This window comes from Meriones unguiculatus, chromosome 5 (genome assembly GCF_030254825.1).
Source record: "Meriones unguiculatus strain TT.TT164.6M chromosome 5, Bangor_MerUng_6.1, whole genome shotgun sequence".
Classification (NCBI taxonomy): Eukaryota; Metazoa; Chordata; class Mammalia; order Rodentia; family Muridae; genus Meriones; species Meriones unguiculatus.
In genome coordinates, this window is record NC_083353.1 from 83,823,909 (window position 1) to 83,838,690 (window position 14,782).

Consider the following 14,782-nt stretch of genomic DNA (forward strand, 5'->3'; position numbering starts at 1 on the left):
AGAGCAGGCAAAAGCTGTCCTAGCAGAGCTGAGGTTCTGGTAAGGGAATATGGTATGCAAAATGAATAACATGCATAGCATGTTGGAGATGGAGGATACTGTGAGTAGAGCACAGCAGAAGTGTTCGGGTGAAAACAGCCAGGAGGATGACCCATCCTCCTTGTTATTGGGACCTTGTGTCACAGCTCCTGCTCTGACCCCCTCATCGGCCTCTGTGTTCCAACATCTTGGGAACTCCTTGCTCCAGGCTAAGCAGGACCAAGTTCCTCAATAGAAGCCCTTTCACCCGTTCTCCAGAACTGACTTCTTGCCTGGAGGCAGGCAAACCCAACCATTTAAAGTCCTCCATCTTATGGAAAGCTCCCTTTTAGCTTTCTTAGCAGTCACATGCTATTGTCCCCTGAACTCACCAACCTGATATCATAAATGGTTAGCCATCCTGATCAGCCATCCCATCTCCTCCAACTACGACAGTGTGGGCTCAAAGACCCAAAAGCTAGAATCTGTAATTTGTTCCTATGTTGTTTTTTTTCCTGTGACAATCTATCCACAAAGCTGGCAGATGTCTTTTTGACACAGAAGTACACTTCGCATAAGAAAATGAGTTAATATTCCCAACCCACAAAGAGAAATTGGTAATAAAAATGCAAAACAAAATAAGGAGGACATGGTCAAAGAATATGATTAGGCCATTCTGTTGACACAGAAATGCAAATGGCCAATAAACAAGTGAAAGATGTGGGTCTTCTAGGCAGTCATGGAAATGCAAATTAAAAGAACAATAGAATGCCATTTTTCTCACATCAGATTGGAGAAAGTATGAAATATTGATGACAACCAGTACCAGCAAAGAGCAGGGCAGCAGGCAGTTTTGACACTGCTGTTAGTGTGAGCTAAACAATCTTTGGGGACAGCCATCTGTATTAAAGTTTAAAATGTCGTATGCCCTTTGATCTAGTAATTCCATGTTGGAGAAGTGATTCTGCAAAGCCATCTACAGGCACAGGGATGCTGTGTGCAAGTACCTTTGTTGGCAAAACACAAGCGAATATGAATGTGGATGGACAGGGCGACGGTGGAGTGGATGGAGGTGGAGCAGCCACTCTCGCGTCGGCAATGCCGGACCTGCGCGAGCTGCTGGAGCTCCCACAGTCTCTTCAGGACATGCTCCTCTGGAAAGTCTCTTTGTCTTTGGCCTGTGGATGTGGTGTGCATGCATGTGTGCAGGTGCAGTGTCATTTGTGTGGGCACATGTGTGTAGCTGTCCATGCCCCTGTGTGTAGAAGCCAAAGATTGATATCAGGTGTCTTGCTCAGTCGCTCTCTGCCTGACAGTTACTGAGTCTTTCAGCAAACCCAAAGCTTGCTGAATTTGGCTAGTTTAGCTAGCCAGCTTACCCAGGAGTTCTTTGTCTCTGCCTCCCAAGAACTAGGATTATGAGGTGGCTGTCATTCTCACTTGTCTTTTACGTCAGCTCCAGGGAATCTGAACTCTGGCTCTCACCTCATCAACTGAGCCATCTCCCTAGCTTTAAATGTCATTTTGAGCAGTTCCTATGGTGAATTGCCTGTTACGCTATCTCGTCACGCTGTTGTAAGACACCAAGGCAGGAATCAATTCAAGGACTGGGGGGAAGGTCATCTTCTCTCTGCCCGGTGGGAGCTTTACTGTGCTCTTTCCAACAGAAGCTCCATTGCTCAGTGGTCCTCTCACTCATACTAATAGGAATCCCATGACTCACTGGACCTTGTGACTTTTCCCTGCCACAGTTTCTGTAGTTCCGTTTCCTATGCCTCATTCTACCTGTTGTTGAATGGAATCAGTTTCAGAAACTCTGCAGAGAGGCTGGACTGGATTTTCTAATCCAGGGCAGCAGTCAGTTACTGCTTTGCATGCCAACTCTGAACACTGAAGGAGTTCCTGGCAATGCAATGCAGAAATTAATTCTAAAGCAATTTCTAGGCTCTACTGTTAAGAGTGCTATGGTTGATTAGTGATGTCTGCTCTGGACAAGCAATGAGGAAGGGGTGCTCAAGTTACCGACTGGCTAAGGACATTCTAGGTCAGCAGACTAAAATGTGCATAAGAATCACTTAGAGTTTATTAACATGCAGACCCTGGCCTAGCAAGTGTAGACAGCCTGAGTATTGTTCTGACAAGTTCCAGGCCATGCCATGTTGCTGGTTCTGGAGCTAGGACAAAGAAGGAACAAGAAGGATATTGGAGCTGTCTTTTATGGGTACTTTCTTGTCTTCATCATCTCACACATTTGCAAAAAGAACTGACCAATCCTTGACATATATCCAGTGTTTTTATGTATACATAATACTTATATATACACATATGTGTGTGTATATATATATATATATATATATATATATATATATCTCCATTGTACATTCTGATTATTGGAAAAGGTCAGGTGGACTTGGTTGGCAGGTAAGAAGCTAGAGGACGCGAGAAAAAAAATCACACCAGTTCCTCCTGCTAGGTTCCTCCACTGCATCACCTCCTTTTCCTGGAACCAAACAGTAGCCAGAAAAGCGCCCATTAGTGCCGCAAAGTGCCTTGCTTGCTGCCATAAATAAGGCCTCAGTCTAGCGGGCTCCCTGCTGTTCCTGTGACATCTCACAGCAGGCTGGGGCTCCAAAGCCAGGCAGGGGAGGGAGATGCAGCCAGACAGCGTGAGTTATGGGCTCCGGGAAGCCCATTAGTCACCCAAGCGAGAGAAGTTAACCCGAGCTTATTAACTCTAAACGTTTATTATTAACATTGATCACCCAGCAGACAGCACCCTCTCTCCCACCCCATAGCTGGCCAGTGCATTCTGATGAAGGACGGGGATACAGATGAATGGGCTCACTGCCCCCAGATTCTCCAGGAAATACAGATGACTCAGACAACCTCCAAGGGGCTAGAAAGTATTTCTAATCTGTGACCTGGACACTTGCCCCTCCCCACCTTTCCACAGACCCTAGATTAGGAGCTGGGGAGCTTTTACTTGTCACCATCAGGCACCCCCTTCATCAGCCAGGGCTCTTCATAGGGCCAAGGAATAAGTCTGATTTTGCCACTCAGCAGCTGATGACCTTGCGTGCAAGTCATGTGACTTCTCTGAGAATCAGTCTGTCGCCTATATAATGAGGATGCATTCTATCAGTCAACAATATGTATGGGGTGCCTACTGTGTGCCAGGCACTTTTTTAGTCCCTAGGAGCCAGTAAAGAAGAAGTAATAGGTAGTAGACACAAAGCAATTGGTGGAAATAAGCAAGCAAGCAGAGCTATTTCAGGTAAGGTGGAGTAAGATGAAAATTACCCCCACACTGTGATCAAGGGTTACTAGGCGTGATAGGATAGTATTGGCAGGGTGTCCTTTCCAAGGAGATGGCATTTCAGCTGAGGCCTGACTGATAAAAAAAAAAAAAAAAAAAAAAAAGGCAGCCATGGAAAGATCCAGGCATAGGCGATCCCTGGCAGGAAGCACAAACAAGGTCAGATAGAGGCGATATGTGCAGTGTGATAATAGGAAAGAGACTAGGTATGAGTGAGGGGAACTGAATGGGATGGGGATGAAGGACAAGACAGATTTGGACCTTGCTGATCCTTACGGGACCTGGAGTTTTATTCTCAGTGCAGTGGGGAGCAGCTGGGTGAGATGCAATCATCCTAACCCTCCCTTGATGTTTCTTGTGACATGTAAAGGGTACTGGGTATATCTACCCCATTCTCTGTTGTAATGGCATTCCCTATTAAACTAATGGCTCTGAGCATTTCCTGGGTAGTCAGCAGGTGCCTTGATGGAGTTATGCCCTCTTCTCTTGAGGGTGTACTATGTGGGTCCATATACCCTGGAGTTTCTAGGGAGGAGGCAGGTTCATATGGGGCCATCGCTTCCTCCTGCCCTCTTGAATTTCTTCTTTCCGGTGAAGGTAGTTTTTCAGTTGTTTGTGTGAATCTGGATTCTTGGCTCCATCCAGCTCTGTTCCTAGAGACCAGGACCTAACCCCACAAGGATTCAGCCAGCTGGTGAACACCAAGGCTGATCCCAACAACTCCATCCCTTTACCTGGAACATTCCTGACTTTATATCAGAAGTCATACAATCCAGGAAACCTATAGTCTTGGCAGCTGTGATGCTTGGTCACCCAAGAAAACGGTCATCTATGCATCCAACCAACAAGCACTCCTCAACCTTGCTTTGTACAAGTTCTGTCAGTAGAGCCAAGACTAGCTAGCATCTTCCTTGTCTCACTGCAGTCATGCTGCAGAGAGTGAATCAGGCCAGTGGCTCAGGAGAGGCCCCTAAGGTAGAAAAATGGACTATCCTTAAGGAGGGAAATGGGCAACCATGCCTGGGGAAGTATTCAGAGCTGAGCTTTGACTCATGACAATCTATGAGTTCTGGGTGGTCCTACTAGATAGCTCTAGGCTTCTTTAGGCCTCAATTTTCTTATCTGAGAAGTTTCCTCCATCACAAGAAAAGGCCCACATGCCTACTAAGCACTTGAGGAGGAGCCTGCTAAGGCTGCAGGGGCCATCCTCTGCACCAACAGGCTCTGTCTTGGTCCAGGAGCCCCAGTGACTCAGTCCAGAAAATCTGTCATTCCCACTTTACAGATGAGGAAGCTTGGGAGTCAAGACGAATTAGGAGTTGCCTAACATCATTAGTGTAAAGCAGGGTTAGGGTCCCAGGTGCCTTAGGCTTCACAGCAACTGAGCTACTTTAAGTCTGACAGACAAGGAAGCATTACCACCTCTGTTCTTTCCTTAAGGCTGTCTCCTCTCAGCCCGTACCCACTCTGAGGTGGGTGGACCAACATGCAACTGCCACAGTCAGCTTGCCTGGCCTTACAACCTTCGTCATGTAAAAGTGTGTGACCCTACACAAGTAACTCAGCCCTCTGTGCCTTGAGTTTCCCATGTGTCAGAGCTTCTAACAGCTGTATCCTTCAAGGCATTGCTGTAAAGATGAAATGAGTTGATCTATACAAAACATTTAGAGCTTGGCATAGTCTGAGTCTCAACTAGAATTGCTTTTTTATTACTATGACTTGGAGTAACACAACTTGTAACGACCAAACACTAGAAGCAATGTAAGTAGTTGGTAAGAGCAGCTCACTATGTCGAGTAGAGTTTGCCCGTCTTGGTGGATATCTTAGTAATTAAGATGGGGCAATCTTGGTGCAAGGAAAAGACTTGGGGGGGGGGAAAGAGTGGAAAGTCTAGAATTAAGCCAATGTGTGTGGAACGAGCAGATGGATGACAACAGGACTCTGCAGCACAACAGCAAAGGATGATGTTAGAGTGGATGGTGCAGAGAAACAGGCCCTCACAGGGGAGGAATGATTCTGGAGGGTTACTGCATACCCTGAACTATTTCTGCTTCACCGACTTCTCAGTGGCGTGCCTCATGCCAGAACACTGGTGATGAATATGCACAGCCAGTTCCCAACACACATGAGAAGTGAGGGCAGCAAAGCTGCTTGAAGTATGCACGGACTGACAACAAAGCTAACGTGGATTCTGTGGTGACAGTGGTGATGGTGTTAACTCTCTGTGTTGGTTACTTTTTCTTGTTGTTGCAACAAAATACCCCCCCCCCCAACAAAACAAAACAAATTAAGGAAGGGTGGGTTTATTTTGGCTCACAGTTTAAGGAGACATAGTCCACTGGGGCCTGAGGCATGGCTGCAAGAGTATGAGGCAGCTGGTCACATAGTATCTACTGTCAGGAAGCAGGAAGAGATGAATGCTGGTGCCTAGCTCTCTGTTTCCTGTCTATTCAGCCCAGGACCCTAGGACATAGCATGATGTCCTCCACCTTCAGGATGGGTCTTCTCTCCTAGTTAAACCTTTCTGGAAACATCCTCATAGATGTACCCAAAGGTATACATCTGTGTATTTACACAGTGATTCTAAATCTGGTCAAGTTGATCATGAAGATTACCCCTCAACTCAGATCTCCATCAAAGACCATCGCAGAAGGAAAATGAAGTTAAGACACGTCGTCAACATGAAGCTCCAATTTCCTTTGGAAAAAAAGGAAAACATGTTTTGTTGCCGCCGCCTCCCCCCACCGCCGGTGCAATGGAAAAAATAAAATAACCAAGGGAAAAGTCACCCCACGCTTTCCTCGGAGCAGTGGGCTCTCCCCACTGTGGCACCATAAGGAAGTTGAAGGCTGAGTGAGCAAAACATGTTTTCCTTCAGCAGGACGCCTGTTGGAACTGTGGGAATCAATTATTGGGAAACAAAAATAAAACAAAAAGCAGTCGTAGTAAACACAACCTTCTGGCTGGGAGCAGGAAAACAAAGGCTGGGGTTGGGGTCACTGTGGACTCGTGGGCAAGTGTGCAGAGCAGAGGGAGGAGGCGGGAATATTGGCTTGGGAAGATGCTGGGTGAGACACTTCTAGAGTAGTAGTTCTTACCCAACCTGCTGCCGTGACCCTTTAATACAGTTCCTCATGTTGTGGTGACCCGCAACCATAAAGTTACTTTTGTTGCTACCTCACAACTGTAATCTTGCTACGTTAACGAATCGTGATGTAAATTATCTGTAGGATATCTGATGTGCAGACCCCCAAAAGGTCAGCGACCCACAGGTTGACAACCACTGTTCTAGAACCTCAGTACAAATTCTCCTGTCCACCTCACAGAGTTAGGGACAAACATGCCATGTCATCCACCATGTATATCTACCCACCCCTGTGCGCACACACACACACACACACACACACTAGCCAGCAAGTTAGAAAGAGTAGCATGTGGCTAAGACTTTTCCACCGGCTAATGGTCGAATCCTAAGTTACTGCCTGCTAAGCTCTGTTCCTAAGGACAATACTTCAGTGCCAGGAAGTAGGCCATACCGTGGACTCATCATCTTTCCTTCTTCTTCATGTGTGTGCAGTAGGTGGTAGAAATGCCTCTACAGACGAGAGGCTCCCAAAAAGGGAAAGATTGGCCTAAAACTCCTTGCTGGTGGGTGGTGGGGCTGTGGCTCAGACCCCAGTGCCCTCAAGTTAGCCCAGTGTTGCCTGAAACACACTGTGTGACTCTTCCATGGGTTTCTGAATACGCCTCCTGGTAGGGTCCACAAGGACAGTGCCCTGCCCACACTCTTCAGGCAGAGTTCCCACAAACACAGAGTGATGACTGGACCAGTGCCTGGAGCTTCATTTCTCTAAGTGTGCTTTTCGTGGGAGGGGAGCACAGCATTAATGACACCCATGACAGGGGTTACATTTGCTTCTGCTCTCCTCCATGTAGATGCACACTGCTGCACGCAGTTATTAAGCTAATGAAGAAGGTGTCTCTAGAGCTGTTTCCCTCACTGTTGGGTCTGGCCAGCAGAGAAAGCCCACAAATGTGGTGCATAAATCTGGGCTGGCCACTGGCTCATCAAAGTGGTCCCTTTTGGACCACTACATTTCTGGTACATTGGAGAAGGTGACATTATCACTTCTTTGTTGCAAACCCAGCCTTTCAGGGAATAGTTGGCTCCATGAAGACATGAGTTCCCTGTTCCTGGGAGGCTTCAGTGCTGGTGGCCAGGAACAGTTGTTCGGCACGCTCTCTGCCCCAGCAATCTGCTTGCTATGCATGCAGGGTATACCCAGACCCCATCTCTAAACACAACTACACACTTAGCCAGTTATTGTTCAGTGGCTTTTCATTCAGTGGACAGTTGGAATTTCAGGAGTACCCCTTGGGTCCCGGACTTTAGTGAACCCCATCGCTTCCCAGAATGAATACTCTCATTCTAGCCCAGGGACTCCTGCTTGGTGTAGTCTTGGAGTTTGTAGTTTAACCTGCCCATTGTTGTGTGACAAAACTTTTCCCGGGGAGACACAACACACATGTCTACTCACCCCAGACAGGGAATCCACAACACACCAAAGTGCATATACTGCCAAAGTCCAATTTGGTTAACCAGTGCATTTGACTTTCAGGAATTTGGGTGAAGGGTTACTTATAGGAGCAGAAATGGCTCAAAGCGTATGCCGGCATAGGTGACAGCACAACAAAACTGAGAACTTAGAGCACACCACACAGCCTACGGGAAGCTCAACAGGTCAGAGAGTGTCCTTTCCAGGTGCTTCAGTTGGCCGAAACTTCTTCCAGTTGGCTGAGCTGGTTTCTGCTTCTTCGGGGCTGCTGGTCTCATCTCAAGAGTCATTTTTGAAGCTTTGCTTGTCTGAGGGTCTTTGCAACTTGGCTCAGTGAGTCTGGGAGGGACTCTCAGGTTTTACTGCTTACTCTGGTACAGAGGGCCTTAGTGGATCTATTCAGTTTCAGGAACTTCCTGAAACTATTTTGAGTTCTTTAACTTCCAACTTAAGGGGCTTCCCTGAAGGATGGATTGTCTCTATCTCTAAGGAAACTGTTACATGACACCCAGAAAACTCTTCAAATAGGAAGGGTGGATTCCTACACCACCCTAAGAGAGGGGGCCATGGCAGTGACCTTGTCAACCCTCATAAAGCAAATCACCCTGTTCCTTTCTGCTGGCTTGGTGGGAGGGTGAAGACAAAGATGGGTACTGGTTTTCTTCTCTGAGTCTCACAACATTCCTCTAAGCATAGTTATTGGGGACCACACTTGCTATGATTTGGGCCTAGATGCCCATGTGTTAAAGGCTTGGTGTCCAGCTTAGTCTATGGGGACACGGTGGGACCTCTTAAGAGGTGAGATCTAGCAGTAGGTCTTCGTGTCATTGAGAGCATGCCCCTGTGGCTATAGAACCCTAGCCTTGGCTCTTCATTTCCTTCCCTTGCTGGCCAAAAGGTGAGTAGGTTTTGCTCTCCCACACACCCCTGCCATAGTTGTCGACAGGGCCAACAGATTGGGGACCTGAACCACCAAACTGCTCTTCCCAATCACCATCCTCATTTCTCAGTTGATTACCATGGACTTCCAGAATGGTAGAAAGCTGACCAACATAGATCAATGGCTGCCTTACAGAGCACAGTGTTGAGGTTTTGTTTTCCTGTCCCCACTATCTCTTCTTGAGAGCATGGCCTCCAGAGAAAAGTCACCAGCCTCTTCTGCAAGTAGACTCCTGAGGTCAGATGTGTGGCTATCCTTTTTCCAGCTTTGCCAGATGCCACCACGGATACTTTTGCATGCTAGGCTCTGGCCTTGGGCGGTAGAGATGGCAGCAAGGAATCCTCAGCCCTGTCTGCTAGGGCTAGCATTCTGCTGGGGACACAGGCACAGCATGGTCTTGCTGTACTCCCTCCCCAAAACCTCCTTCTCAGAGTTCCAGTCTGCGTGAGTCAACCACAGTTCAGAACTGAGAGATGGAAAATTCCAGACGTGAGCAGTTCTTAATTAAAGTAAGTAAATAAAATGTATTGTGGTTCATTGTCATAATTGTTCTGCTAAATAAAAATAGTTGTGGTTACTACTCAGTGTGTGTGTGTGCACACATGCTCACACACTCATAATTTGTAGATTTACCTTTATTACAGGTATGTAAATGTAGGAAGAACCATTTAGTATTACGAAGTTTGGCACTCTCTGTGAAAGATCATGGAACCCAAGCTCATGAGCAAAGGGGAGCTACTGTCCACAGGTGAGTAAAGGGATGTGGTGCTTTCAAAAGGGGTACAAGGAAGGAGGAGACACGAGGTGATAAGACAGAGTTGGAAGATGTCAAGGAAACATCAGGGAGGAGGTGACACTGGGCCTGGCATGTAAAGGGAACCATCCTAACCATGTGAAAATTCAGGAAAAGCTACCAAGGGGTGGGAACAGCAGGTATGAGACCCTAGGGATGAAAGAGCCCAGCAGGATTGGAAATAGAGGAGGCCGGCATGGCTAGAGCCCAGGGAGGAAGCTGGGTAGGAAGCAGATATGATGGGTCGGAGTGTAGGGTCTTAGAGTCTGGTACTCAGGAGCCATTAATCCCAAAGCAACCCTTCAGCTCCTGCCTTGTGGGGCGTCAGTGCCTGGAGCCATGATCATGGTGTCCTTATTGTAGCCCCTGGACTTTGAAAGGCAATGAGTTCTGACAGGCTGGTCCAGGCAGGGTAAAGGCTGGGCTCCGAGTAGTGTCATGTTAGGGTCACAGGGTCTCCAGTGACTCCCACAACATGTGGTTTGTCTTAAATTTTTCCAGAATTCAAATTCTGGGCAAACTTCCAAAAAAAAAAAAATTACCTTTCAGGGTCCCTAGTCTCTGACTCTGGGTTGAATCTACCAGTACCCACAGAGAGCTAGCTTGCCTGTCTGCCTACTTTTCTTTCTGCCTTCCTTCCTTCTTTCCCCCTCCCTTCCTTCTTTTCTTTCTTCCTTCCTTTTTCCTTCCTCCTTCCTCTCTTCCTTCCTCTCTTCGCCCTTCCCTCTCCTCTGCCTCTCTTATCCCCCATCTCTATCCTTCCCTTCCCCTCTCTCCCTTCTACCCACTTGTTGGGAATTGAACCCAAAACTCACTAACTCAGGCCGAGTGTGTCAAGTGCTCTGCCCCTTAGCCATCGCCCTAATGCAAATTAGAACTGATGTTTTTCTGCTCCAGCCCTGGGTCTTTCCTTAGCTCCCAGAGGAAAACCCAGAGCCCTCCCTCATCTCGCTCCATTTCTCCCTCTCCCTGCACCTTGCTGTCCCTTAGAGAGTGCAGGCCCTTCCCCACATGGTGGTTACACATCTTCACTGTCCCTTCTAGTGTAATCTTGTGGGTTCCCTTTAGCCACATCTGATGAGGCTTTGACATCCCCCATCCCCCATCCCTGAGACCTAGCATCCTCTGATATCCTTAGAGGTCCTAGGTGCAGCAAACTCCTGCCCTCCAGGCCTCCCCCCACCCCAGTACAGTGCTTATCACAGTGGGAGGAGGGAGAAGCAGGAGGCGGTTAGAATCAGTATTCATCAATGATAACCACATGTGTGGCCTCCATCCACACTCCCAGCAGCCCCTGGAGGTGGCCACTCTTCCAGAGCAAGAGAAACTGAATTCTGAGAAGCCTAAGTCATTCGCTCCAGGTACATAGCAAACAATGGGACAACAGCAGCCCCATGCCCCACACCCCATGTCATAGCTGTCTCCTGTGGCCCTCGGTTAGCATATGGCCTGGCCTGAGCTTGTGTTGTCCAATGGGTTTAAACTCCCAGCTCTGCTTTGCCCTCAGAATGGCGGTGAGACTGGAGAGCTGTTGCTGTGGCCAACTCCCAGCCACCTGTTTGAAGCTATACCCAGAGCCATTAGTAAGAAGCAGCACCAAGCCAGGCCTGCCCTGGGAAGGGTTAATGTGGCCTCTTTGTCCCACTGTTGCCATGGGGACAGTTCCTGTCCTCCAGGAAGCAGGGAGAGCAGTTTCCTGTTTTGAAGAAGGCTTGAGTGCTGTTTTCCTCCAATAGGCCTGCCCAGAGAGGGACAGGAAGCCTAGGGCCTGGCTGCCCCTGCTGTGGGTGTATGGTGGAGTCATGCCCAAGTCTGGCCAGCCAGGAGGGGCGGTGTGTGGAAATGGAGCCTCGGGAAAAAGCCAACGTGGCCAGCACCAGTGCAAGGAAAAAAAAAAAAAAAAAGAGCCTGGCCGGAAGGGGGTGGCCACTTCCTCCACAGACCTTGAATCCCACCCAGTGATAAAAACTCCAAGCTGGACCTGCCCAGCCCCCAACCCCCTCCTGCCCAGAGCTCCGCCTTGCCCTGGAGATCAAGTAGAGGGCCTAGAAGACAAATGCTGAGTCCCATTGTGAGACCCCAGGTCTTACATTATTAACCATTGCACCCTGCCTGCCCCTCAGGCCCAAATGTACCTCATCTACACACTGGATACTTCAGCTAAGGGACCCCACTTCCTATCCCGACCCTCTCTGGCAGCCTTTCCTTGCTCTGTAAGAGATCAAAGCCCCACCTCACCCCTCAAGCCTTTCCGGGATGCATTTGAACTGCCATAACTATAAGGCAGGACTTCTAGAGTTCAGGCCTAGCAGTTCCATGGCTCCCTTGTTTTCATCTCTTGGGGTCACTCCACCTCCAGGCATGTCCCTTCCTGGCCACACCAGCACCTCTCAGCGTTTTACTACTTAAGTCTGGCCATGTCACTCCCTCTCCGCACATACTCTAGGGCTCCCCATCACTTGTAGAATAAAATCCCATCTGTCTTGTCGCTGGATTCCATGGTGCACATCTCATGTTGTGGCTACCACACACTCCTCACTAGGCCTTCCGGCCTTCCACTTCCACCTCCTCGGTGTTGGCTCCAGCTGAGGCCGTGACATGAAATGGCCACCCCACTCTGCCTCCTAGGAAATGCCATGTGATGTTTAAGCCCAGCCTAATGCTTCCCCCTCTCTAGTCCCTGAAGCTCCATTCAGTCCCAGCTTTCAGCCCAACCCCCTGAGTCTCCAGTAGCTGGCTCCAGCCCAAGCTGAGCATACCTTGAGCAACCCAGAACCTGACAGAGAAGGGAGAAGGTGCGACACTCACCTACTGTTTCCTCGAGAGAGCTTTGTTGTTCCATTGTACAGAGGAGAAACCTGAGGGTAGAGAGGCAAAGCGACTTGCCCAGGACGACAGAGCCTGTGGCTGGCAGTGAGGTGGGGAGAAAGGCTGGGGGTGGGGGTGGGGCTGGAGGACTCCCCAAGTCTTCTGTTCCTCTCTGGGCCTAGTTCAGCAAGGTGTGAGAGGATACCCCTGCTGAAACTTCTGGTACCCCCCACCAGTATCTGCAGCAGCAGAAGGAAGGCTAGCCCTGCTAGAACTCTGTCTCTGCTGGCAGGCATCTGGCTTACATTTGTCTTTTTCTAGAGCCAGGAAGGCCAATTATGCCACAGCCTGAGAAACAGCAGTTAGAGCAGTGGGTCTTAACCGTCCTAATACTGCGACCTCATGCTGTGGTGACTCCCCCAGCCATAAAATTATTTCATTACTACTTCATAACTGTAATTTTGTTACTGTTATAAACCATAATGCAAATATCTGATACGCAGGATATGTGGCCCCTGTGAAAGGACCTTTGGACCCGCAAAGGGGTAATGACCCATGTAAAGAACCACTGAATTAGGCTGTGGGGGCAGAGGAATTTCTATTTCATAGATACCTTTGTTTCTGGTGACAAAAGGCATACCTCCTGGAAAACCGGAAGCACGGGGGACCCTGCCATAGAACTGGGAGGCAGAAGAGGCTAGCAGTTGGAGGCCCTCAGGGAAGGGCCTCTGCCTTGGCAGGAAATGAAGTTGATTGTCACCTCTTCTCAGTGGGAACAGGAAGCAGAGCCCAGGCCAGAGCCCATGTCTCCTGTTGGGCTCCCATCATGCCTCTACCTCCACCCCCAACTCAACTTATTCTAGTATACAGAAGGTGCTCAATAAGTGCTCTTTTCTGGTCCCTGAGTGTTATGATTGCCATTTGTGTTTCCCAGTTCCTTCTTGTCTGTAAGCATTTATTATAGACATTGACATGACCATAGTTATTTATTGGGCACTGTGTAAATGTGGTTCAGTGTCACAGTCTGGAGTTTGAAAGCAAGCCCCAGAACCAAGGTCCAAAGTTACTCACTTATTAGCTGTGTGCCTTGGCCTCTGTGCTGCGCTGGCCTCCTGTGTAACAGAAGGTACTGACGGTGCCTTCCTTTTGGGGTCGTTTAAAGGTCTGTGTAAGTCAGCATGAGCCAAATGTTTACTGGGATACACAAAGCAAGTACTCAGCAAATAGTAGCTATTATGATTTTCACACAGAAAAACTGAGGCTCAGTAAGTGGCCCGGGGGTCACTTGAAGGGTTCCATTGCCTGTCTGGGAGGCTTGGTGACAGGTACTCTCCTTTGTATGGAAAGCCTGGGTGCTTGCTTATCTGCGGAGAATGGCCCCATGTGCCTTCTCTTGGGCTGACTTGGCATTGTGGGGGCAGCAGGTGGTGGCTTTGGTAGCTGGATTTCAGAGCTTTGGATCTAGGCTGCCATTAACATTGTTTTGTGCAGAGATGCTATGAGCCTCAGATTGTCCAAAGATATTTTAAAAAATGAAGACACTTGCTATGTGGAGAACGGCGTGAGATGGGGATGAAGGAGGGAGTCATTGATGGGGAGGAGAGTTCTGGGACATTGAAGGATCCAGTGAGGAAGACTGGACTAGAAGCCCAGGGAGCTATTATGGCGGAGTGGGGTCTGAAGGTCACCTACTGTAGAGGTGGGCTTCTATGTTTTGATTAGTGTTGTGTCAGTGGGCATCCGCTGCCCCAGTTCCCCCCAGAGCTCTGGTGGGCATGGAATGCCTGTAGCCTGCCCCAAGGCCTGGCTGAATAGGCAGTCAGGTATGTTTTTTAGAAGGCCAGGAGGGTACGAGGGTAAGGCCAGGAGGGAAGGCAGGCTTAGGATTCTGGCTCTGATTCTGTCAAGGTGATTTGAATGAAGTAGGCAGAAATCAAGCGGCAGGCACAAGCCTGGGAGCTACACTGCCTTCGGCCTACCCTGCTCTGCATCCTGGCCTCTCTGTCTGTGGCTTCCTCAGCTGCACAGTGGCCAGAGCTATGGCTAGCCCCCTTTGTGCTGCCACGAGAAGGAGGCAGGACGTGGAGGGCTGAGCACAGGGCCACGCGTGTAAGTTACCGCTGCCACGGCCTTCTCACCTGGAAGGAAAACTGGGCATCCCTCCCAGTTACTTCTGCACCCGAGTCTCTCAGTCCAGAGCTTACACCTGGCTGTTACTGAAATGCTGCAGCGGGCATAGAGATTGCTCCTTTGGCACCCCTGGTGATATGACACTCCTGCAGAGGTGGGATGGTTTGTCCCTAGAAGGTTCAGAAAAGTAGAGCAAGAGGGAAGGAAAGAGAAACAGAAAG